General features: G+C 55.7%; 1 pseudogene; it reads right to left on the reverse strand.

Annotated features, from left to right (window-relative positions):
• Nucleotides 1–641: 641 nt before the first annotated feature.
• LOC143385924 (sialic acid-binding Ig-like lectin 12) overlaps nucleotides 642–25,247 on the reverse strand; it is a 28,002-nt pseudogene continuing 3,396 nt past the window's right edge.

The raw sequence follows: 25,247 nt of genomic DNA on the forward strand, positions 1-25,247 counted from the left end.
GATCCATAAACTGGGCTGCAGGAGGCCGGGCTGGTCTCTGATGGGCCACTGTAGCCAGCCAGGCAGCCACCGGCCGTCCAAGCCCCGCATTCAAGACCCTCACCACCGCCCTGGCAGCCTGTCGGGTATGCATGACCAGCTCCTGATGGTCAGACCCCAAGAGCGCAGACTCCTGGTCAATTCTCTCAGAGCCCATCCATTTACTGATCAATGGTCCCTTTTCAGCATGTCCCCCTCAGTCACCTGGACCTGCAGAAGACAGCCAGTGGGTCACCAGTCACAAGGCAGCCAGTGTATGCTAATGACCAAGTCACTGTCCTGAAGGGTGGAAAGCTCTTCCCCTTGAGGATCGGTTTATGTGGTCACCCCCAGCCTGCCAGGCCGAGACTTCATTAGGTTCCACTTTTATCTTCCTAAGATAGTCCTGTTCTAGGTCACCAGTCCCTAGCCCTGTGCCTATCCCATGGGTAGGGCAGGTAATGGGTTTCATCTCAGCCCATCTTTTACCCTACAAGGTCTCACTTTGGGACAGGCACCCACAGGGCATCACGGGTTGTCTGCTGTCCCACTCCACCCCTTGTCCCTTCAGCCTCAGTCATGTTCTTATCCTGTCTGCTCTGGGGTCATGGGAAACCCAAGTCTCAACTTCTTCCCTTCATCACCACCTCCTCATCTTCATCCTCCTCCTGCTCTCTGGGGACATGGGTGGTGACTGAGCCACCAGGTGAACTCTGCAGCCAACAGCCCTCACAGCTGTCCCATGGGGGACACTCTGGTTCCCTCCTGTTCAGCCCCTTCATCACCACATTGGGCTCCTCCAGGAGCTTGGAGACCTGGCAGGAGAAGGGACACTCTCCAAAGGGTTGTTCCTCTGGGGCTGTGGTGGACGAGGAGATGAGAAGAATTTTCCAGACATGCTGAGGGGCTCTCAGAACAACCTGTGAGTCCACCACACCTTCACAGGGGCAGGGGCTCCAGAAACAGATCCACTTCCCAGTGCTCCTGGGCTCCCTGCTGGCCTGGGACCCAGGACCCCCCTCTTAGCCTCCCTGCCTCTCTACTCCCCACACCTATAGGGGGACCAGTTCCCCTCTCACCTGGCCTGGCTGGTCCTTTCCTGCATTCCTCAGAAAGCTGCCTGGCCCTGTCCATCCTGCACTGTTCACTTTGAGCATGTATGCAACTGGTGCTCTAGGTTGGGCCAGCACCAGGGTTGCAAGGCCATGGGGTTCCTGGATCTAAGCAACAGGAGGAGAATGGTGACGTCAGTGAGCAGGGCAGCTGGGCCCTGGGAACTAAGTCATCCAGATGGCAGACAGTGGCCAGAGGCACTGTGACACTGTCATGTCTCTTCTACCAGGACACTGGGCCAGAGCTCCAGTTTCCCAGGGCAGAGTGAAAGAGCCCTCAAGACCCAGGGTGGCTGCTGCTCTGCTGTGTGTGTTGTAGCATGATCGGGTCTTGCCTGTGTCCATGGCCAGGGTTTGTGCATTGTGGTGTGTTTGTGTTGGTATCTGTGGCCTCTGTTTGTGTCTGAGGTAGGTGTGTGTGTGTGCATATGTGGTATGCACATCAGCATCTGGAGTGTATATGTGTCCTGCATGTGTGTCTGCATGTGTGTCCATGGTCTTTGTGCACATGTCTGAAGTGTGCATGTGGATTTTTGTGTGTTTGAGCTGTGATGTGTCTGAGGTGTGTATGCATCTCATCTCTTAGTGCATGTGTGTCTGCATGCAGCATATGTGTGAATTTTGAGATGTGCCTGTTTTTATGTGTGAATGTGTGTTTGAATTTGTGCGTGCGGGTGCATGTGATATGGTCACTATCTGTATGTGCAGATGGATTTTCTTTGTGTCTGTGAGTGTATATCTGTGGTCTGTGTATGTGTTTGTGTGAATTGTGTGTGCATTTGTATGATTGCCATTTTATGTGTGTGCATTTGCAAATATTAGTTTCTCAGGGATGATGTCCTTGGGTGACATATTGAAGAGTCCATTCCATCCCTCATTCCCCATAAAAATAATCCTATTTTGTTTCACTCCAAACTTCTTGTCACCAACTGGAAAAACATGCAATACACTTAGTTATTATTTACCTGACTTTCTCACTATTAAGTTGTGTACCTAATGATGATTTTGTTTATCTTCTGCTTACTGCTGAATCCTTCTTAAAAAATGTGTGGCATATGTGAGGTGCTCACTAGTTACTTTACAAATGGTAAGGAAATACAGAAATGCAAAATGAGATTGCTTCTCAAAGGGACGACTCTGTGCTCTTAGAACATCTTGTCTGCAGTGATATGATTCCAACCTGCTGTGCCTTTGTGCTGTGTGACAATGTCCTAAGGGAGAGATGGAGAAGGGCAAACCATTCCTGCCACATATGCACCTACCTTCTGTCTCCTGGAGGCCCTTGTTGCCCACACAGTGAGCTGGTTTCGTAGTTCATCCACAAATTCCAATCAAAACACTTGTGTTTCTTTCTCTCCTTTCTGGTTCTCTCATTACTAATGAGTGAAGTAAAATATCTAATGTGTAAATTTTCTCTGTATGACAGTCATGGTGGTGTCCCTCTTTGGGGAAAATCGTCCTTGGATGGAGTAGTGAAGAAACCCAGGTGTGCAAGATGGACTCTCCAGACAGAATTGTGAGAAGACAGAGGGAAACCTCTGAAGGGAAAGAGGGGAATAAATTCAGATGAAGAGGAAGAGGGGGGAAGCCCTGCAGGTGTGGGCTTCCGGGAGCAGGCTGCTCACCAGAGCCAACCTTATTCTCCCAGGGTCTGGTGATGCTGTAAATGCCACTGTGAGTGACTCATGCTCCTTACCAATGCTGTCCCAAGACAGCACGGCCACTCCCACCTGGTCACTGGAGATGTCCCTGGCTAACCAACCCTCACCTCAGGACAGCCTGGATCCCTAGTTCACACCCCCGGGGACAAGAAACCCCAGCCTGGACACACACCCCACAGGGTCCTGGACATCCTTGACCAGCTCACAGACAGCGTGTCACCAGGCTCCTCTGTAATCCCACCTCTGCACTGGTGTGTGGCCAAGGCTCTGCTCAGGGATGCCCATCCACCAGAAGACTGTGGCCCAGGGACATTCTTGCAGAGGGGCTGCCATTGACCATGGTGCTGAAACAGGATCAGGATCCAGCTCAGCTGCCCCAGCTCTGCAGAGGGCTGAGCCCAGAGCCTGAGGAGCCCAGTGTGGCCCAGGAGGGGATGGCCAGGCCTGCTTTAGAGGCACTGGTGGAGTCTCAGGGGACCAGAAATCAGAGGTAGGTTGCCCTGCAGCTGCCAGTCCCCCTCGGGCAATGTTCTCCTGAGGGCAAGGTCAGCCTGCCACCCTGGCTAGGTCACAGGGAAGGGGCTGTGCTTGATAAGGCCCTCTGCTGGCCCTGAGCTGCCCCTTTACCTTCTTGCTTCACACCAGCCTCATGACTTTGACCAAGAAGAATACTGAGGGTCAGAAATACCAGTGGCCATGGCTCAGGCCTGATGGGGAGGGGACCACCTGTGACCACTGATTCAGCTCTGATTAGCTCCCCTTCCAGGAAATGTTGGTCCTGCCTGAGGACATCAGAGGGATCCTCTTCTACCAGGAGCCCATGTGGCTGCCTTCTGCTGCTGGCCGGGGGTGGGGCCAGGGTCCTGAGGGACCTGCCACTGTTGGGTGGTGGCAGCTGAAGGGGCAGAAGGGGCTCTACCTCCATGTGTCTCACCAGTCCAGGGTCCCGACCAGCTGGCCTCGCCCACTTCTCAGAGTCCCTCTGTCTCTTGCACCATTTACAAGTTCCTAGTTGTGCTGAGGCGGGAGGAGCAGGGGACATGGGAAGATGCCAACTTCTCATGACCAGAAGCCTCACAGCCACCTCCCAGTGTCTCGGCAGTGAAGTCAAGCTGGTCACGCCTGCCACCAGCCTGGACAGGAGCCTGACTCAGCTACCCTGCTGAGGACCTGGGAGTGGCGTCCAGGCCACAGGTGCTTTTCACTCACGGCCAGAGTCCACCATTATTTACTGGTCCTCATGAATTTCTGGCATAATGCTGTCCCTGCCATGGTTTGGTGCTGCTTGGTGCATGTTGGGCAGTTACGTCCTGAACTAGCTTTCATTATTATATTTAGGCTTTCTAGAAGGACAGTCATGAGCTCTACTTCACCACTCTACCCAGCATCTGCCTTTGAGCTCATTCTGAGGGCACGGAGGTTTTAGCCTACCTGTGGTCAGCTCTGAGTTCTAGAAAGTTCTCTCACTGCTAGCCTGCAGTTTGCCTGTGGCAGGACATAAAGGAGCTGGGAAGGCTGAGTAGGAGAGAAGAGGGATGGAGAGAAGGAGGCCGGGAGTGGAGGGCAATGGTGCAGGTCAGGGGGAGAGCGCCCCCTGCAGGGTGTGGGCAGAGGGAGCCTGAGCTGCTGATTCAGTGTCTGTGCTCAATGGGCCTCTGGACTAAGGTCAGCAGGAAGGACCAGGATGCACAGTCATGGGCTCCTGCAGGTGCATGCTATGCTCACCTCTGCCGACCTCACAGTCACTGTTACAATAATGCAGACCTGGAATCTGGTACACGGAGGGGCAGAGTGACTGGCCTGTGTCACACTGTTCATCAGGAGGGAGCACAGATGTGATCCAGGTCTCTGGTGGCAAAGTCTCAGATGATGTAATTACAGCAGGAAATGCACTCATGGCTGCTTAAGGACCCATTCTCTATGAGGTGTCAGTAATCAGCCTCTTGGTCCCACAAAGTGCAGGATTGCGCCTCTGAACAGCTCGGGCAGCTGAACTAAGATGGCTCCTGTGAATTTGCAGGGACACAAAATAAAACACAATTTACCTTAACACAAGCCTCAGGACGGCTTCCCAGTCCTGGGCCTCATACTCACCCAAAGGAGAGAACAAGAGAAATTCACAATAGCCTTATGAGAGAGAGAGAGAGAGAGAGAGAGAGAGAGAGAGAGAGAGAGAGAGAGAATATTTGGAAGTCATCTTTAATTGGGGGACTCTGTTCTTAAAAAGTTCTATCCATAAAAGGGCAGAGGGGCAGGACTAGAAGGGAACAGGTGAGTGTGACTCCACCCTAGGGACATGCTCCACAAAGAAGCCCTCCTTGCTGTCCCCTTGGGTCTCTGACTAGGCCACAGGAATGCAGGGTTGGCCAGAGCCTGGGGCATCAGGACTGGAGGGCGTGGTCACTCAGTGTGGCTCCACCGCAGGCGTCCTCTGCTGAGACAGGTACCTGCTGGTCCCTCCCTGTGCCCTGATCTCTGAGTACTGGGTGGAGGTATTCTCTGCAGGACTTGCCCCGTGGACGTTGCGAGAGGCCCGGTGAAAGCTGAGGGTGGAGTAGTGCAGCTCCTGCTCCTGCCCCAAGCCAGGGCCAGCTCCTGAGGAGCTGCAGGGGTCAGCAGGGCCAGGCAGCAGGGGCTCCTGCCAACACTCCTGTGTGGAGAGGAGAGAGGGTCACACAGGGCAGGGTGGGGAAGCTGGAGGGGCTGGGCGGGGTCCACCCTGACAGGACCCTCCTGCCCCTCCTTCCTCCTCCCCAGGTGGCCTGATGCCTCACAACACAGGAGTCCCCTGCTGCTCCCAGTCCTGCTCTGCATTCACAGACCTGGATGCAGACCCCTGTTCTGCCGTCTCACAGACACGGGAACTGACTCAGAGAGGAGGGGCTTCCCTTCACGCACCCTCCATCCCAAACGCCACTGGGGTCCTGGGCCTCTGTGCCCAGCACTGGGTGCACAGGAAGGGGCAGTGCAGAGGGAGCCCTGTGGGTCAGTGTCAGAGGGGACCAGTGCAGATTGCTGAATAGGCAGGTGATTGCCCATGGCGACTTCAGAGGACAGGGCACAGGTGACCACAGAGGTCTTGTTGTGGAGCTCAGGTGGGGAAGCCCAGGGAATGAGGCTGCCACCAGATGTGGGACAGCTGTGCCCACAGGAGCCTGGGCAGCTATGGAGTGGGGCCGAGTTGCCTGGAGGGTTCGGAGATGCAGCCCTTCTCTGCTACAGGCCCAGTTCTGGGCTCTAGGTCCACTCCGCTGACCGTGACCCTGCCTTTCCAGCCCCAAATGCCAGGGCAGGCTGCCCAGGGGCTCCTCTTCTGCAATGAGGAGAAGCAGTGCTTTTCAAACTTGGATGGGGACAAGGACAGTTGGCGCAGGTCCTGCTGATGGGTTGGGGATGAGTGTGAGGCAGGAAGGAGTGGGAGGGAGCTGTGCTGAGGGGGAGGGCTGCCTTAGGCTGAATTCAGAGGAACAGGAGTACCTTGGTGCAGGTGGGCAGAGGGAGAAGGATGGGGGACTGGGGTGGAGAGGGGCCAGGTCTCTGTTGGGCTGTGGGGACAGGAGTGCCATCAGAGATGGGGAACCCAGCGAGTGAAGGGTGTAGGGATGTATTAGCCATGCACTTCTGAGGTTCTGACATCAGGGCCTTGCTCACCCCAGACACTGCCTCTCCCAGAGCCCATCCCTAGGGACAGCAGAGGACACGCCTACTATGCACCTTTCCCTGCAGACCAGGTACCCAGACCCCAGACCAACCACGTCCTCCTGGAGCCCTTCCTCTCTGGAAGACCATCACATACCCTAATAACCTAGGGCAAAGCACCAGGCAAACAGAGACACCCCAATCCCAAGCTCTGCTGACACAGAGCAGCCAGTCCTACCCACTGCCCGCCCAGTCTCGCCCAGCCCCTCAGCATGGGCTCCTGCCCAGTCTTCTCACCCTGTCCCCTGACCAGCCCTCCTGCTCCACGAGTGGCCTTGCGTGGCGTGGCCTGCCTGTTCCTTCAGGAACTGGGAGTCACACACTGTCTTCACACAAGGCCATCGTCTCCTGCAGACTGGCCTTGCCATGTCTCAACACTGAGACCTAAACTCTAAAACAAGGGACAGCGACCAGCTCAGTTCTGGGCATGCTGAGTGGGCACCACCATGGCCACCTGGGGACATGCCATGGGGACAGGCTGGATCCCAGGGTGCCCAGGGCACTTACCAAGGAGGATGCCTGGAGGGTGGGGTGGGTGTCACTCATGCCCTCTACTGCCCTGGCTGCCTTCCTCCTGTGGGACGTCACTCTGATGGGACACGGGTGTCTTTGAGCCTGGTTTGCTCAGACTCTAACAGCTCCAGGGAGGCCCCTCCTGCCTGGGTCACCACTGGGGATACACTGACCGCAGGGTTCTCTGCAGCACCCTCGACAGGATTGTTGCTCCTTTTAGTTGGATTGAAGATGAGGCAGCACTCCCCCCACCCACCCCGTAACCACAGACACACAGAGAGACAGGTCTGTGCCCTCCAAGGTCCCTGATTCAAACCAGGCCCCCAGGACATGGCCACAAAGTGTTCCTAGCTCTGGGGCCCAAGCCTCCATCCCTGACACTCACAGCCCCAAGGACCCAGGTGTCCTGGCCCATTACTCACAGGTGACATTGAACTGGATGGTTCTCTCTGTGGTCACGCCAGCTGCAGGGAACTTCACCTGACAGGTGAGTTTGGTGCCATGGTCCTGGGGCCGCGGGGTGAGGGTGAGCACCGAGGAGTGGATGATGTTGGGACCCAGGGAGGACACAGAGGGCCCTACCCAGGAGAAGGTGGGCGGTGTCCCCTGCTCACAGGCCCAGGGCACAGAGCAGGTCAGGTTGCTGGGGTGGCAAGACTCCAGGGTCCCACGGATGAGGATGTCAGGGGTATGGGTCAGGGCTGGTGAGCAGAGGGGGACAGGCAGGGTCAGTAGGGAGGGTGGGAGGTGGGGCCCTGTAAGAAGCTCAGGCTCTGACCAGCTGCTCCCTGAGCCCCTAATGCTTGACCCCAGCTCCCCCAGGGCAGGGTCCCACCCAGCCCTCTCCTGTGACCTCCCTGAGGCTTCCTGGAGCTGGAGTCTTACCTGTCACATGCACTGAGACCTTGTTGTCACAGTAATTCCACTTAAACTCTCCTTTCTCCAACCTGAAGAAGTAGGAGCCATTGTCACTGCTCTTGGTGTCTCTGATGCTCAGGGAGCAGATATTGGTTCCTGGGTCCCTGAGGAAATGAAACCGGCCCTGGGTCTCGTTACTCACTTTCTGAGTAGAGTTGGTGGTGGCCATGCAGAGCCATGGTTTGTATTGGTCCCTTCACGGAACCAGGAAACAGCGATGTTGCCAGTCTCTGAGCCGTGGTAGGAGAAGGTGCAGGGCACCAGGACACACAGACCCTCCTGCACCGTCACAGACTCGGGCACATCCACGCTGTGTTTTGGATACTTATGGGAGCGCCCCAGAAGAAGCCAAGGGTCATTAGGGAGCACCCTCCTCGGCCCCTCTGCACAGGTCCCCTCCACTGCCCACAGCAGGGACAGCAGCAGCAGCAGCCACAGCATCGGGAGGCAGAGGGTCCTGGGCTCCTGGGACTGAGCAGAGCAGAGAGAGCCTGCGGAGGGGAAGCTGTGGGACCCATGGAAGCTGGGGAGGGGTGAGACCTGGGCGGTTCTCAGAAGAGGAACCTCAGACCCGCTCACCACTGCAGTCCATCTGCTCTGTGCTGAGGAGGGACACCCCACAGCCAGAGACCCAGAGGCCTGCCAGAGAGGGGCAGAGGAGAGAGGAGACAAGGCTCTGCCCCCGTCTTGGGTGCTTCCCTGAAACACTGAATTGGGAGCAGGGCCTTAGGGACACTGGAAGCGTGTAACACTGGCGGGGTTCTGAGTCCTCATACCCTTAGGGCTTTTCTGTGTGTACTGTTCACACCAGGAGCTGGCCAACTCCTGCCTGGACCTGGGGCCATACTCGTCTCATTCCGTGGAGTGGTCAGTCCTGCAGGAGGGACTCTGTAGGGCCTCGTCTGAGCACAAGAAAGGCAGAGGGACACAGCCAGCCAGACACTCTGTGCCAACCACCAGGCGCTCCCTGCACTGCTGGTGAGGCCACAAGAGGCTGCCACCTGGTCCCCACCTGGGGCGGCCCACGCAGGAGCTCAGGGCTCAGCTGCCTGCCCCAGAGCTGCAGGTGCTGGGGAGTTGGCCACCTGCCTTGGTAGCATGAGGGTGGGGTACAATAGGGCACAGAGCTGTTCCCAGTGTCCAGTGCAGACACCAGGTCAGTGACCCTCTAGAACAGGGGCAACACGGTGTCCTTAGGAGGCACACATAGGGGGCAGTGTCCTCAAACAAAGTTGAGGGGCCTCTCTCCCAAGAGTGCTAACTGCTGGGCAAGCACTGGGGCCATTTGGGGACTTCCTGTGACACATATTGGCATTTCCACATTAGTCTGCCTCTCACTGAAGTGGCCCTCAGGGATGTCAGGTTTCCAGACAGCCCTAGTGGCCCACGAGGACAAGATGCAGTGCTCAGCTCGCGGGTTCCCCTCCCCCAGCAGGGGCTCAGGTCTGCTCCACTCTCCTGGCTCCACATATTCCAGGGTCATCGCGGGTTGGCTGTGTCCCCAGGAGCTCCTTTCATGACGGACCCGCACACATGGCTTCTTTGGACACCTCTCACACATTCACCAGGTGACGGTGGGGTTGTTGTCAGGCCTGGTGACAGTGACAGAAAGCTGCTCTAAATATAGAAACACAAGGACAAGCCACTTATTGTGTGGAGGAGAGTCCCCATGTCACTTGGTAAAGATTTGGGAGAGGTTGGCTGAATCCCTGGCAAGAGTGTAGGTTCCCATTTAGATGACATCTCCCAACTCTTCCCCACGGGGCGGTACCAGTCCTTGTCCCGCTGGCAGTCTTGGGAAGCTCTGGTGGCTGCAGGTCCTCTTCAGCATTTGGGGCCACCAGGGTGTCCCCAAACCTCTATCATGTTAACCCTCCTTGTTCCTTTGTGAAGGTTTCCTGAGTGCGTTACAGTTGTGTCCGAGAGCAGGGTCACTGGGACACCTTCATCTGGGCAGGGAAGGTGACTGGCTCCATTGAGTCCCAGTGCTGTGTCCCCTACCTCTGTCCTCCACCTGTCCCCTCCCCCACCCACTGGGCTCTTCTACTGATTCACTGTCCTCTCATTGGGGCTCTGTTGGAGCAGGAGAATGTGGGGTTCAGGCCCTGTTCCTGGGGACGCACAGCAGAACTTGGTCGACTGCAGTCCACGGTCCTCCCCCTCTGGTCGCTGTATTCCCCTGGAGCAGGCCACGTACCACCCCTGGCTGCAGTCTCCAGCCCCACAGGCCAAGGCTGCTGAGCAGCTTCTCCTCACTGACTGGCCCTAGATTCTCTGTGCCCAGTGGAGGCCTCTTCCTGGGGCCCCGCCATGGAGACCCCAATCCCATGTGAACTCTCCTTCTCCAGGGCCCCCTCAGTGGAGATGGTGCTGTCCCCTGTGCCTGGCCTCCTGTGCTCAGGGGGCACCCTGCTGAGGCTCCTGCTGGGTCCTCCTCCCCTGCAGGTTAGGGCAGGCTGGGTTGTTCCCAGCAGCTGCTGAGGGACAGGTGGCCACTTCCCCTTAGCTACAGTGAATGCTGCCACAGTGACCCTGGGGTGGACGCGTTGCCTCCCAGGTCTGTGTGGGTTCCCTGGGGGATGGTCACAGTGGAACCTCTGGTGACCAGATCAGCTGTTCCTGGTCTTTTGAAGAACCATGGCATTGCCCTCCACAGCGGCCGTCCCCTTTCTCCTTCTCAGCACAGAGCACAAGCCTCCAGCCCCCGCATCCTCCTCCTCACTGGCATTGCCCATTTTAAAATAGGAACCTCATGATGGGTATAAAGTTGTCTCCTGGTGTCTTTACGGCACACATTTAACAGGTGCAATGTGAAGGGTGACGTGCAGGCTTGGGGTTGCACTTCCCTGGTGACAAGTCCTGCTGGTGTGTGGTCATGTGATTAGCCACCATTTGTACATCCTTGAAAAAATGTCTCTAAATCCTTTCCCCAGTGTTTGACACAGCAATGTGTTTATTCCTTATGGAGTGACGGATTTTTGATCTGGTGGGGACCCTCTATCTCCAATGTTGTTTGCAGATAGCTTGGTTTTGAGGGTCCTTCTTTGAGGAATGAACCCAGTGCCCCACACACTGGGCAAGCTCTCCACCACTGAGCTGTACCCAGACTGGAGGATCCCCCCTTGATATGCTCTGCACACAGGACACTTAGTTGCCCTAGGATGTCCTCTGATGTGTAAGGTTTCCTCTCCCCTGAATGAGAGACCCAGAGGTGTAAACACTGCTGGAGGATTCACAGGGACAGCTCCAAGACCTTGGCCTTGCAGTGGTGTCATTTCTTGGGAAACCCCAAAAGCACAGGTTAAAAAAACTAAAGAAGATAGATGGATTGCAGGAACATGAAGAGTTTCTGCATAATCAAGAAAGTAAACAGACTAAAGACAGGGAGAGAAGGGAGAGGGTCGCATGTTTTCAATAGATACAACTGAATCAGGCATCCAAAATACACAAGAAACACAAAGTTCACCACAAGAAACAACCTATTAAAAATGGACAAAGACCTGAATAGATATTTCATCGAAGAAGATTCATGGGGACAACAGATGTATCTTAAAACACACCATGTCACTAATCATAAGGAATATGCAAGTCAAAACAACAGTAGATGTCCCCACACCCCTGCTAGGACAGTTAAAAAAATGAGTATCAGCAAGACATGTAGGAAAGAAGCCCATGCCCAGTGTCTGTGGGGTGTCCATCAGCAGAGCGGCCCTATGGAAGAGCACAGCCCCCACCCTGAGAGAAGGAACCGCCCAGTATCCATCAGGCCCACTGTGGGGGTCAATGGCCACCACAAGAAATGAGCTTGTCAGAGAGACGCCTACAGCCCACGTCCATTGCTGCACTGTCCACAAGAGTCAAGGCAGGGAGCCAGCCTGTGGGTCCACCAGCGGGTATTTGTATGTGAAGAGGTGATATACACACACACACCCAAACACAAACACACACACACATACACACACACACACACACACACACACACACATGCCTGGACCTGAAGGAGGACCAAGACGTGCAGAGGCAGGAGGGGGTGGAGCTCCGTGTCAGGAGCAGGGTCTGCGCCTGCCAAGTCTCGGACCCCAGCAGCCTGGCCATGAGGGTGTGGGGGTCTGCAGAGGAGGGAGGACGTCTCTGGGGGAGAGTCCACAGCATGGCCCTGGGAGGCCTTCTCCAACAGGCTCCCCTGTTCCCCTGTCACCGTCCATGGAGGGGACACGCAGCTGGGCAAGCGGTGGAGGAAGTGGACTCATGCTGGAGGCTGGTGCTGGGGACAGATGGCAGGAGCTGAGGCAGATCCAGTGAGCAGGGAGACCAGGGTCAGAGTAGACAGACATCAGGGAGGCCAGGCTTAGGAGGAAAGAAACGCCAGGTGGTGACTGAGGGGACCAGGGAGGTACAGTGAGGTCCAGGTGGGGACCAAGCTGGCTCTGCTGTAGAAAGGGTCCCTGAGCCAGGGACCCACAAGACCCCAGCAGGAAGGGTGGCCTTCAGGATGGGGACAGGCAGCTCAACTGTGCCCATGGGGAGCTGGCCTGGGGACATGATGGAGGAGGGGTCCCTGGGCATGTGGGATGCTGAGATCTTCTTTACTGAGCTGAGACTAACTGGTGACAGCATTTATATGTTCCACACCCGTAGCTGATCTTTCAGCCCTCTTCCTGCAGGACCTCACTCTGAGGGAAGAGACCAGGGCCTTCAGGGGGGCAGCTTGGGTACAGTGGGCAGTGGTCCCCTGTCCTGTGCCCTGTCAGGGGCTGGAGGTGACTGAGGGAGACAGATAAGGCCTGGCCTAAAGACCTCCTTGAGAGACCCACTTCCCCTCACATTGGGCCAGAACTGGGGACAGACAGCGTTTGTCCTCAGCAACCACTAGCCCCTGCCAGGCACCAGTGCTCTTGGCCACTTTGAGTCCCCTTTGCTGGACTCTGGGATTCAGTGCCAGAAGCCTGCCCTGCCCACACCACCTCTCCACCCCTGGGCAGCGCTGACCTGAGCAAGATGAGGCAGAGGCCAAGGAGCAGGATCTTGACAGCCACCTCCCCTATGGCCACCAGGACCACCTGGGCCATGGGCCCTGACCTCTCTGCCGAAAAGTGGACGAGGCCAGAGTCACCTGCTAATCCACAAGCCGAGTCCCTCTTCTCACCTGAGGCCATGGACATGGCTCCTCCATCCTCAAGTGTCGAGGTCCATCGGCCCAGCCTCCCCTGAGGCCCTGACTGCCCAGCAGCTGGACAGGGAGAGCATGAGTTTCTCATTGTCACAATGAAGTCTTTTGCTAATCCATCGACACCATCAAGAAAATGAACAGACATCACACAGAACTGGAGCACAGAGTGGCCAGTCACAGGGTTGCGGGTGGGCGGGTCACTGTCCAGTGTGTGGAAAACCCTCCTAGGGCTCCAGTGACTAAGGGCCCACACACCCAGGCTAAAGAAGAATCCCGGGATTTGAAAACACCCCCTCTGAAGGGAACTACAAATGACCACACGTACAGGAAAATGTTCCCATCTCCCTCCATGGGGACCTTCATGACAGTCAAAGCTGCAGTGAGTGTCCCCTTCACACCCACAGCAGAGCACAGTTTGCACAAAGGAAAACCCCAGTGTTGGTGAGAGTGTGGAGAATTCAGGACACGTGGACAATGCTGGTGGGAATTCAGAGTGTCTGGAGCTGTGGGAGGGGCTGTTCATCCAGACACAGGGACAGTGACAAGAGCCTTGGTAGCTCCATCTGCAGGTTATTCCCAAGGAACAGGAAACCTTTGCTCAGAGTAATACGTCCTTTAAGGTCATGCCCCAGACTGAGAAGAGCATGGGACCCAGGTGCCTCTGCATTCAGGAGCTGAGCTCACTGAGTGCACACCCAGCTGTGGACGGAGGCTCAGGTAGGACCATCCACTGCTCACTCCTGTGGGCTGAATGGACTCAGAGCCAGGACGGTCAGTTGGTGGAAGCCATTCACAGAACAGGGTCCATCAGTGCCGTGAAACACCACCAGAAACAAGGACCCTGAGTGCTACTGACCTCTCAGTCCTCAGGTGGACAATTCAAGGCTCAGCTTACATAGACATTGCATACTTCTGGGAGTGACCTAGGCTCTGGGGACAGACTGCTGTGCGTGTTCTGCGTGTTCCCTGGACTGTGCCTCCTCCCACAAACACTTAGATCAAAGCTGTTGGGGAATAAGAAGAGAAGGCTCGAGGTGGGTCCAGGAGGAGGCTGGGAGGGGGCTTCGGAGCCCAATTTTGCTGTGAGAGTATCACCCTGTCCCTGTGGGGATGAGGAGCAGGCACTGGAATCCCAGGGAGCCTGGGGGGGGGGAGGGCATAGGACATCCAGGCAAACTTGAGGCTTTGGTGGGGAGGGGTCAATGGGTTCTCCAGTAAGGGGTTCTGTCACTAGGCTGAAGGGACCCAGCCCTGCCCTGAGCTGAAGAGGCCCTGCCCCCCCCCAGCCTCAGAGAGGCACCTCCCTACCTGGGCTAGCTCCTTGGGACAGTTACAGTCAGGTTCTGTGGAGACTCTGGGGCAGGGAGACACACAGACCTGTCAGTGGGAGGCTGGGGACAGAGGAGACACAGGGCTGAGTTCTCTATCGTAAAACACCAAGGACGCAGAGGGACCCGGCTAGCAGGTGACCTGAGGGACAGAGAACCCAGGCTTAGACCTTATGAGGAGGGACTGGCCAGGAAGACAGTTTGAAGAGAAGAGGCAGATTTTAAAAGGTGCAAAACGTCTCCCTCAATCACCAGCCACCAGGATGGACTCCTTCACCACCATGCTCTCTGCTGCCCGGTTACTCCAGAGCATGTGGACCTGGGGCCTCCAGAGCTTGTTGGATCTACCACCAGGAGTTCCAGGGAAGAGAAGGAATAGAGCACGAAATGCAAGTGTGGACGGATCACTTGGGGGAGGCCAGGATTTCATGTGAGCAGCAGCATGCGCCTGAGTATTGTGATTTGCAGCTGGGGCAGGTCGTGGGGGTCCTGGGAGATGGAGCCCTGTGACTTGTGTGGGTTTTCCTTGAAACTTTTTTCTGGGGGAGGTGGAAAGATGTGTCATGTGGGTAAATGACATTTCCACGTGGGGCTGGGGCTGTAGCCCAGTGGTAAAGTGCTTGCCTCGCATGTGTGAGGCACTGGGTGTGATCCTCAGCACCACATGAAAATAAATTAAGATATTGTGTGTCCATCGACAGCTAAAAAAAAAAAAAAACTCCATGTATTAGGGCCAAATGAGTGTCCTCCAGGACAGGCCACCAGAGCACCCAGGGCCACCGTTGTCCTGCTCCCCATGGCCACCCCTGCTCCCCTCGGGCAGCCCTGGCCTTCCTCTGCAGTTCTCCATCTGAGCTCACCCCCTCCAACACCATGGCTTCCTCTGAGACTCTGTGCAAACAGAAAGTTTGGCTGTGTTTGTCCACTCAGCCCCATGGATCTGTCCATTCCATGGTATCCCCAGAACCAGCTCCCAAACCTGGGGTGGGGTCGTCCCCTGCGATGGCTGGGGGGCGGGGTGGGGTTCCACACATAGGCCCAATCCCACCCCCTGCATTGCCAGCTGCAGTCCCACCTGCAGCCCTCCTAGGCCCCCCGCTGCCCAGACACCTTCCCAGCAGGAGCAACTGCAGAGCCCATTGGGCAGAAGGGCTGGTCAGGACCCTCTGTTTTCCATAGTCTCCAATTTCCAAAGAAAAACAGAAGAATGGGAAGGAGAGACCTGGGGAAGCCACAGAGAATCTGCATGTAAGAGAGGAACTTCTGAGAGAGCTGGAGAAGCCCTCTTGTTCCACTTCCCCAATTTCAGAAGAAGACACCCAGGTCAGAGTGGTGAGTGCTGTGTGCTGAATGCTGTGTCCCTCCAAAATTCACATGTTGAAATCCTAACTGCTAAGGGGAGGGTCACAGGAGGTGGGGACTTTGGGAAGTGATTGGTCCTGGGGGCAGAGCCCTGAGGAATGAGATTAGTGTCCTTACAGAAGGGACCCAAGGAAGCTCCTTTGCCCTTCCACCACAGAAGGACACAAGGAGGAGGCAGGGTCGAGGAGGACACTGGCCTCCCCAGACATGGGATCTGCCAGCCCCTGGGGTGTGGGCTTCCAGCCTCCAGAACTGCGAGGAGCAATCTCTGCTGTTCACAAGCCCCCAGTTAATGGCATCTCCCCGACAGCCCAAGGACTCAGAAAGAGAGTGGTTCCCCTCTCTTGCCTCTTGTCTGGGGGAGCCACCTCCTCAAACGTTGTCCACCAGGGCTGACTGGGATGGGGGAGGAGAAGTCCCGTCAGATGGGGAGGGAAGAACTTTCAAGTCTTTCCAGGGGACAAGGAGAAGCTGCATTCATGCCACAGCCAGGTGGTGTCCATTCACACTGGGCCCTGAGGTCTGCAGCTAAGGGGTGAAGAGAACAGATTCAGTGGTTTCCTTGAGGGACAGCAACGTCTGGTTGGGAACACACAAGTCTCCAGACTATGCCAGTGCTACAGGGCAGGTGGCTGAGATGGGCAGGCCCAGGTAGGGGTGAGGGGGATCTTGCTCTTCTGGAGAGGAAGGTGAACTCTCAGGGGAAACAGGCAGAGGGACATGGTGGGGATGTCGGGCAGACCTGAGGGACATGGGTTACCCAGGGGATGCTGAGACAAAGGCCATTCCTGGCTGAATTCCCAACACTTCTGAAGCCCCCTCTGCTGAAGTCCTCAGCCAGGAGTGAGTCTGTGCTCTGTCTTTGTCCACTCCCACTCTGCCCAGAAGGGAAAAGGGCGCTGCTCAGAGTGGGCGCTGCCTCTGCTCAGGACTGGCTGTGGCTTGGGGATGGGAGGCCTTGGGGTGCTGTCCATGATGCTATGAGAGTGGGTTCTGACCCCGGAGATGCACACAGCTCTGTGGAGGAGCCTACCAAGAGTCTGTAGTCAGGGGGTCAGCATGTCAGGTGTGCCAGGGAGCGCCCAGGTCCATCTGGAAGGGGACACTCAGGAGGGGGACAGATCTCTGCTTCTGTCCTGTCCACCCTCAGGAATGCCCTATGGACCACACCGGGCTGCTGGCTCTGTCCCCATTTCACCCTCCCTACACCCCTGAGAGGGGTGATTGTCCTTGGCAGGGGGACAGGGCAGCTGGTGTGCAGGTGGGTGATCAGCTGTGAGAAACAGTCTCCAGACACAACCCAGACACCACCCAGAGAACAAGGGGTTCCTCGGGTCACTAGAGGGTTACTCCCATTCCCACAGCCCCTCCTCTTGGGGTGAATGGAGCCCATGGCTTCTCTGGCCCATAGAACATGGAGGCTGAGAAGTTCTGAGACTGAGGAGGTCAGGCAGCCTCCACCCCACCCCATGGATCTCTGGGCACCTGGGCATCCTAGGCCCTCTGCTGGACAGAGACCCACGTGGAGGAGCACCAAGATGTCACATGCCCCACCGTGACAGAGGCCACCATCTCAGTGCAGCTGCCTGAGAGAGCCCAGGGCCAACCACCAGACACAGTGCCCAGCCGGGGCCCCACCCACTCACAGCAGGGGAGGTACAATCCAATGAGTCCTAGGGTTGATGGGCAGCAGTACCTGCCTGGAACAGCAGGCCACGGGGCACAGCTGAGGGAGAAGGTTGGACTGCAGCTGGACTGCTCTTCTTGCTCACTGATCTGAGAGGGCTGCTCTTAGCTGGCCACGAGGAGCCCTGTGTGAAGACGCCTCTGGAGGTCTCCACTCGGTCAGCCTGGCCAGGCCAGAACTGCATTCCCAGAATCCTTTGCTCCACATGCTCCAGGCTAAAGTGGACCCAGGACCAGGTGGAAGGAGAAGCAGCCACAGGGCTGGGAGGGTCAGGAACCCTGGGCTATTACAGGGATGGGTCACAGGTCATTATGATCTGTTGGTCATCTCACTGGTGTGACGCAATAGCTCCTAACTTCCAGGCCAGAGGGAGGGTCCTGGGGACAGCCACTGGGAGCAGGGATCACTGAGTGTTGGGCCAAGGGTTGGTGGCCCAGGTGGACCCAAGTGGCCGAGACTGAAATGGGCAGCAACATGCAAACAACCAGGGAAAATGTCATCCCTGATATTTCACTTTTACCAAGACAGTGACCTAGGACCTCTGACCTGACCACTAGGTCCTATTCACAGGTGCCCCATCCTCCCAGGAAAGAGGGCAGGATGAGGCCCATCTCAGTACTCAGAATGCCCAGTGCCTAGGTAGGTTTGTGTGGGTGTATGTGTGTGTGAGTGTGTGTGTGTGTGTGTGTGTGTGTGAGAGAGAGAGAGAGAGAGAGAGAGAGAGAGAGAGAGAGAGAGAGGGAGAGAGAGAGAGAGCGATAGAGGGGAGGGGGCAGAGAGAACCAGGCAGACACTACAGAGTCAGGCTGTTCTCTGATACTATAAAGAAGCAGCTGAGTCTGGTGATTTATAAAGAGCAGAAGTTCATTTGCCTCATGACTCTGGAGGCTCCAGATGAAGAGCATGGAGCCCCATCTTCTCCCCTGGGGAGGCTCCCTGCTGTGTCATAACATGGCAGAGGCACCACAGGGTGGGGTGGGGCAAGCACGCTGGCCCAGGTCTCTTCTGACAAAGCCACGAATGCCATCAGGGGTCCCCACCCCCATGAACTCATCTAATCCTACTCAACTCCCAAAGGTCCCTCCTTCTGTGGCTTTGGGACCACATTTCCCCTTGTGGACTTTAGGGGACACATTTTAGTCACAGCACATGACATAGAGATACAAAGCAACTAGGAGCCGGTCTGCATGATACCAGATATTGTCATGGAAGGGATTGCTGTCCCCCAACATCCCATGACCCCCATTCACATTTGTAACCTGAGAACCCTGGGGTGGCTGTGCCCACTGTAGGTAACACAGAGGCAGACCAGTAAAGCCACAGATTTATGGGGGGACAACAAATCTAGAATGCAACAGAGCCTCAGGGTGGAGTAAGTACAGTACAGTGTTACCAAGGGAACGTTCAGGTGGCAGAGGACAGTCCCCTGGCATTCCCACCAGCATCTCTCCTCAGAGCACTGGGTGCTGAGGTCCCTGCTCTGCAGCACCCCTCCAGGCTTCCCCAAGCTCAATGTGTGACACCTGAGAGGACTTCAGCAGAGCTCCTGAGTTGATCACGGGATGATCAAGGTGTCGTGGGACAGGCACCTGACTGCAGGGGAACAAGGACTTCCCATCTCTGACCCCAGCCTTTTCACACGTGAGCTTGGTCTCCTGGCCCTGCCATGGGGTGGCGGAGACCCACCCTTTTCTTCATACTTCGAAAGTCACTGAAGGCGGTGGTGCCGGGGGAAAGCAGGTCTGGGATGAGATGCAAGTTCCTGCTCAGGGTGGGGGGTGCAGCCATGGATGCTGGCCCCCTCAGTCTACAGCCAGAGTCAGCACAGAAGGTGGAGTCTGGGGTCCCTCTCCTACGTCTGTCCCCAGGAACCAGGCACTCAGTGTCCCAAACCTGAACTCTCCCTGGGGTCCCCGTTGCTCTCAGGGTCCTGGAGCCCTGGCCCCTCTCCTATGAGACATCCAGCTGGACAGTTCCTCCACTCACCTGGCCCCAGAACACAGCGTGCATGGTGCTCGATGTCACTTTCCCAGGTACAGAGCAAGGACCTGGAAATGGCTGCCAGCGCCCTGCTCTTTCTGACCTGTGGTCCACCTTCTCCTTCCAACCTGACCCTGACCCTGTCTGTCTGGGAGGCACATGGAGGTGACTCAGCACACAATGAAACTGTCCTCCCAAGACAGGGACCTGGGGGGTCCCAGGCCATGGGAGGTGCTGTCCACGATGCTGAGCAGTGTTGGTGGGGCATGGGCTTAAAACCCACCCAGGTCTGAAGAGGAGTCAGGGCCCACGGGAGGGGACCCAGCTCAGACCAGGGGAGTGGGCGGGAAGTTCTGGCTTGTCTTTCTGGAAGGATCTGGGAACAAGCAGACCTGGATCTGGAAAACTGCCATCCCCTTCCTGGTCCATCGTGGACTCTCCTCTTGTCCCTGCTCTTTTAGGAACACTGAGTCTCCAGGAAACCCCATTGGGCCTAAGATTGAAAATCCCAAACCTGAAGAGAGAAGGATCCCAGGGAGATGGGCCATGGGCACAGATGGGGACAACTGAGTGACAAGGACTCGTGGGTGAGGGGCCATCTATTCCAGAGATTGATCATCATAATACCAAGAAGTGGGGTCACTCTTCCTTAGGACCGTCTTCCATCAGGATTCTTTAAAAGGTGCTTTCTCACCAGACTTTGCTGGTGCAGTTTATGCTAATTCAACAGTTTCAGTGGATCCAGGAGAGACCAGATGACTTCCCCTTTCCTGAGTGTTGGCTGTGCTCTGTGTCAGCCCTCCTACAGGTACAGTCTATGACACCATCAGAGCTGGTTCTGCTCCCCAGACCCAGCAGCCCTGGTCATCCTGGCGCACTTATGTCTTCACAGTCTGGGCATTTCTTCTCTCTGTCATCTGGAGCCTCATGGCATGTGGTCTGTGTCTTCTATTTTCTCTTTCTTGGTAATTATCCAGCTTTCCTCGTGTCCTCCTGGTTTTGAAGAAGTGTACGGCACATGACTGACCTCTCAAGGGAGGCTGGGAATTCATGGTCTCCACCAACTCCTTAGTAACGTGCGATGACCTCATGACTTCTGCATGACATTTTCCAGGTCTTTCTCACTTGGCAACGGGAGGACTTTCTAGAACAAATATTAGCGCACCTCAAACCTCCATTAGACCTTGTCAGTACACCCCCCGATCATTTTCTCCTCAACAGCATCCATCAGCCCATCTCCCACCTGAGCAAAGATGACACTAGAACGCCACCTTCCTGGAGCTCATGTCCCCAGAGGCCCAGGGAAGAGTTGGGGAAAGTAACCAAAGCTGGTTTCTGTTAAAGGTTAGGACAATGGATTTGTGCCAAAAAGGACTGACTTTCCTCCAGTGTCACTGCCTTCCCATCACCACCTCTGAACTTCCTCAAAGAAAGAGCAGAGAAATCAGAGCTGTGGGTCAGAGTGTGGGTTCCCCCTTACTATGTTCTCCTCTGGGAAAAGCTAAATGCTCTAGATTTAGGTGCTAAAACGTTGATCATGGTGACAGTCTTGAGTCCTTCCTGGGAAAGGAAGACCTTTGAGCTTGCCCACACCTTAAAGAAGGGGGGGCAACCTGCTGGGGAGGGTGGTCCCCCGGGAGTCTCTGTGTTGGGCTCATCTTGGTGGCACCCCCAAAACCTGAGGCACTGATTTCTCTACCCACGTTCTCAGGCTGTGCCTGCAGGGAGAACCCTGGGGATGAGACAATGTCTCCCCAGGACATGGAGCAGGCTCATCCTGCTTCCCAGAAACCACTAGGTTCTCTAGCTGGTCTGCTTTGCTTCCCGGGAGATCTCACTGAGCCAGAAGTTTCTCTGAGCTTGTTCTAACAGTAAAACTTACCTAGTCACCCTGAGAGCCACCAAATACCTGATCCCTGTATACTCACCATCTGGCAGGACAAAACAGGGGGCACCGAAACTGTCACTAAAGACAGAAAGGCGGACAGGAAAATGCTGTGGTCAGAACAAAGACCTGAGATGAGAAGTTTCTGTAAACAGTAGCATCATTTTTCCAAATCTCAAAAGCACTTATTGCGAGGATGTATCCAGCACGACCCTTGCTGTGGAAACTAGATAAAAACATCTTCATCCAGCATCAAATATTGGGCAGAGACTTGTCCTGGAAATGGACAGTGAGGACTGGATGGCTGAGGTGGCAACAGGCAGATAAAGGAGAGGGGCTGTTAAGTGTTTGTCCCCTCCAGGGCCAGGCTGCACATGACAGTGTTCACAAATGGATCATGCAAGGCAGAGAACTTACTAATGACCCCAGAGGTACCCAGGCACGGTGACACTGAAGGAAGAGGAGGGAACTAGGCTGAGCAGGGCTCAAGTGTCAGGCTAAAGACTTGCATAGGGTGAGAGCAAGGGAGGGATGGGGCCCTTCTTAAAGAACCCCAAAGGGACGATATGAAAGACCCATGTGGGAGAGACGGGGAGACGGGGCTGAGGAGGAGATCAGCGTGAAGCTGAGAAGAAGAGGAAGTGAATACAACCGACCAGGAGTTGAGGCCACAGGGATGTTGGCAGAGGAACTGAGTCACCTTCAGGAAGGGACATTCGCAAGACTCGTGTAGAGGAGTGTGGTGGGTGAGAGAGACCCCAGGGACTCCTAGGGTCGTCACTGGGGAGTGGTGGCAGCTCCATCACCAAGAGGGAAAAGGAGCTCCTCTGAGGCTCCCTGCAGATGGGACAGGACAGAAAGGAGTGAGAGCCACCAGGGGCCATGAGGGAGAAGGGAGGTCGGGCAGGTGTGGAGACTCAGAGAAGGCTCCTGGGGGGAGAAACAGGACAAGGCCAGAGGTGGACAAGAGCCTTTAGACAGGGCTTCCAAGGAAGGAGTGGGCAGCAGCTGGAGGATTAGAGGAGCTGTCTCATCTCTGTCCTCAGTCCCCAGAGGTCCTGATACGGAGACATAAAGTGCCAAAGTCCGTGCCTGCTCAGAGTCTCACTGTTCAGGCTTCCTCAGGGTGGAGGCGCAGCACCTAGGATGGCCTAAAGATACCTTGATGGCACAAGAGGACCAAGGTCTCCCAGGAGCAGGGCCTCACAGCCCTGGATTAAAAGCTGGGGGGCCACCAACAGCCAGAGCCCAGACCTGATGAGAGAGACTGCAAATCCCTCAGTTGTAGCATACCCACAGGTGGCACCTGGACCAGCCACTAGACGTGCGCTCTGCCACCCACACTCCAGGTTACAACCAGCCTATTTCCCCATCCACTGGGTCATTTAAATCCCTCCACGACTGGCCAGATGGGGAGCTTTGAGCTCTCCTCCATCTCCTCCTCATCTGCCATCAAGTTCTTTTGCATACACTGGTGCCCAGCATTGGCCTCTCTGCACACTGGGCACTGTCACTCACTCAGTGACAGTCCCAACTCTGCTCTTAGTTTGGTGGCATGCCATGCCCTACCATTGCCCTCTCACCAGCATATGCCATTAGCCAGTCTCTGTGAAGCGTCTAGAGAAGAAAGTTCTAGTGCAGGAGGGCCAGTGTGGACTCAAGAAGCATGGATTTGAGGAAGGAATTGGTGACTGATATGCCACCAGCTCCCCAATAGTTACCAGAATCCAGACATAAGTCACCCACAGCTCTGACCACCAACACCACCCGCCATCCCATTTCCTCTGCAGAGAGAAGCAATGTGGGATAAGACAGTTCTCCTGGCCACACTGACTCTGGGGATTTCACCTAATGAAGAACCCAAGGACTCCAAGGTTGCAGAGGGATGGACACTGGGCCACATGGACTCCTTGGGGGCAGGATATAAGGGAGACTGGTGTCCATGGAAATGGAGGAGGTCACCCTCTGGAGGGCTCTGGCATTCTGCAGGTCTGATTTCTGGGGTGGCCACACTCTGAAGACCACAGCCCATGGATGATGTGTGGGTCAGGACTGAGGGGAGGGGAGTGACCTGATCATGAGGAGGAATCAGGCTGTAATCTTCAGAGTGGCCAGTCTCAGGTCCTCAGCGCTATAACTTCTGGATTCTCAGAGAGGATAAGATTAGGAGTGAACCATCTGTGGCCCCCCAACTCCCCCCTTTGGGTTCAGGACCCTCCCATCTTCTCCCCACTCCCACTCCCCATAATAAAACCAGAGCTAGCCCAGGCCTTCAACATGTCTGGGACCCATGCACTAGACTCCTTTCACAGACACACTTAACTACTGTGGTCTTGGATCTTGAGTCAAGAGTAAAGGATTCTCCTGGGGCCACCAGGGACAACTTCCAATGACAGGAGAACTTGGACACATCTGAAAAACTAAGAAGACTCCTGGGAGTGTCCCAAGCATTTCTCTGCATGTGGAAAAAGCTCAAAATCATCAGTGCTTGCTCTATGACCACCTTATTATCTACTCTGCCAAACAAATGCCACAAGACTCTATGGATCTTAAACATATTTCAAATCTCATGGTTTCTCTGGGTCTGAAATCAGAGTGCAGCATAGTCATGTCCTACAGCATAAGGTCTCTCACAGGCCATGATCCAACGGATGCTCTAGTCATTTGAAGACAAGGGAAGGAGTTCCCCCCAGGATGACTCTCGAGGTTGGGGAAAGGAGTCAGGTCCTGAAGCTGCTGGGTGGAGGACCAGTCAGAGGCACTGATTTATTAATGACAGCAGACACACATTCAAGACTGAATGCAGGCCATCTTGAGGGTGAGAAGCTTCTGAAATTAAGAATTCACGTTCAAGGGGGAGCATGGGCCATCTCCAGGGGGAAACAGCAACACCTTGGTCTGGGGTGTCCATATTTACACAGGGACAGTAGTTAGGGACTGTACTAGAGGGGATCAGGGCTGTTTCTCTGGCCCTTGGGCATTGCCCTCGAGTCCATCTTTGCAGACAGGGCAGGGGCTGAGGACCTGAGTTGGTGGCTCAGGAGGGATTGTTTGGCCAGTGGCTCATGGACGCTTCTCTTTTGAGACTCACTATACCTTTACATTTCTGCATCTCCAAGTTCCTCCCTCAGGGTCAGTGCAGAGGCCACCCTCAGACAAGTAGGATGACATTGCATGGACCAAAGTCCCCAGGCCACAGAAAGACGGAGACCTGGCAGGGATGGACCAGACCACTGCCCACTCTACCAGGCATCAGTTGCTTCAATGACCCTACAGAGAGCAAGGCATGTTGAGGTGGAGGTGGGCAGGGCTCCAGTACAGTCTGAGGAAGGTGGCTTTATCATGATGGCACTGGGGAGCCCTGCCAGGGTCCTCACAGGGAGAGACACTCATCCATCTGGGAACTCTGAGGGAAGACTCTGGTTCTGACGGAGATTCGAGAAAGGGGGACCAGGGAAGCCTTTGGGACCCTCAGTTTTGGGTCTCTAGCATCTGGGGATCCCATCAAGGCCTGTATCACCCACTGTCCTCCGCCCTGAGCTCCACCCCAGGTCCATGGTAAAGCAGAGGGTAGTCGTCTCACTGCACGGCAGACCTCAAGTGCACCCACCATCGACCTCAGCTGCACCCACCATCACAGCTCTCTCCCACACTCACCTGTGCACACACACCACTACCACCCCCAGGGCCAACACAGACCCACTACATCCTCATCCTCTGAGACTCTGCCCCGCGCATGTGCGTTCTGCCCAGTACAAGTCCCAAGCCTCTGCACCCACCCACCCTCCACATCCTCGCTTCACTCCCTCCCCACAACCCCACTGTTAAACCACGATGCAAAGAAAGGCCACCAACTCCAATTGACATCAAATTAAAGCAATCCTGTAATTCTGACCAGCCAGGGCTGTCTCTCC

The sequence above is a fragment of the Callospermophilus lateralis genome, assembly GCF_048772815.1.
Source record: "Callospermophilus lateralis isolate mCalLat2 chromosome 11 unlocalized genomic scaffold, mCalLat2.hap1 SUPER_11_unloc_1, whole genome shotgun sequence".
NCBI lineage: Eukaryota > Metazoa > Chordata > Mammalia > Rodentia > Sciuridae > Callospermophilus > Callospermophilus lateralis.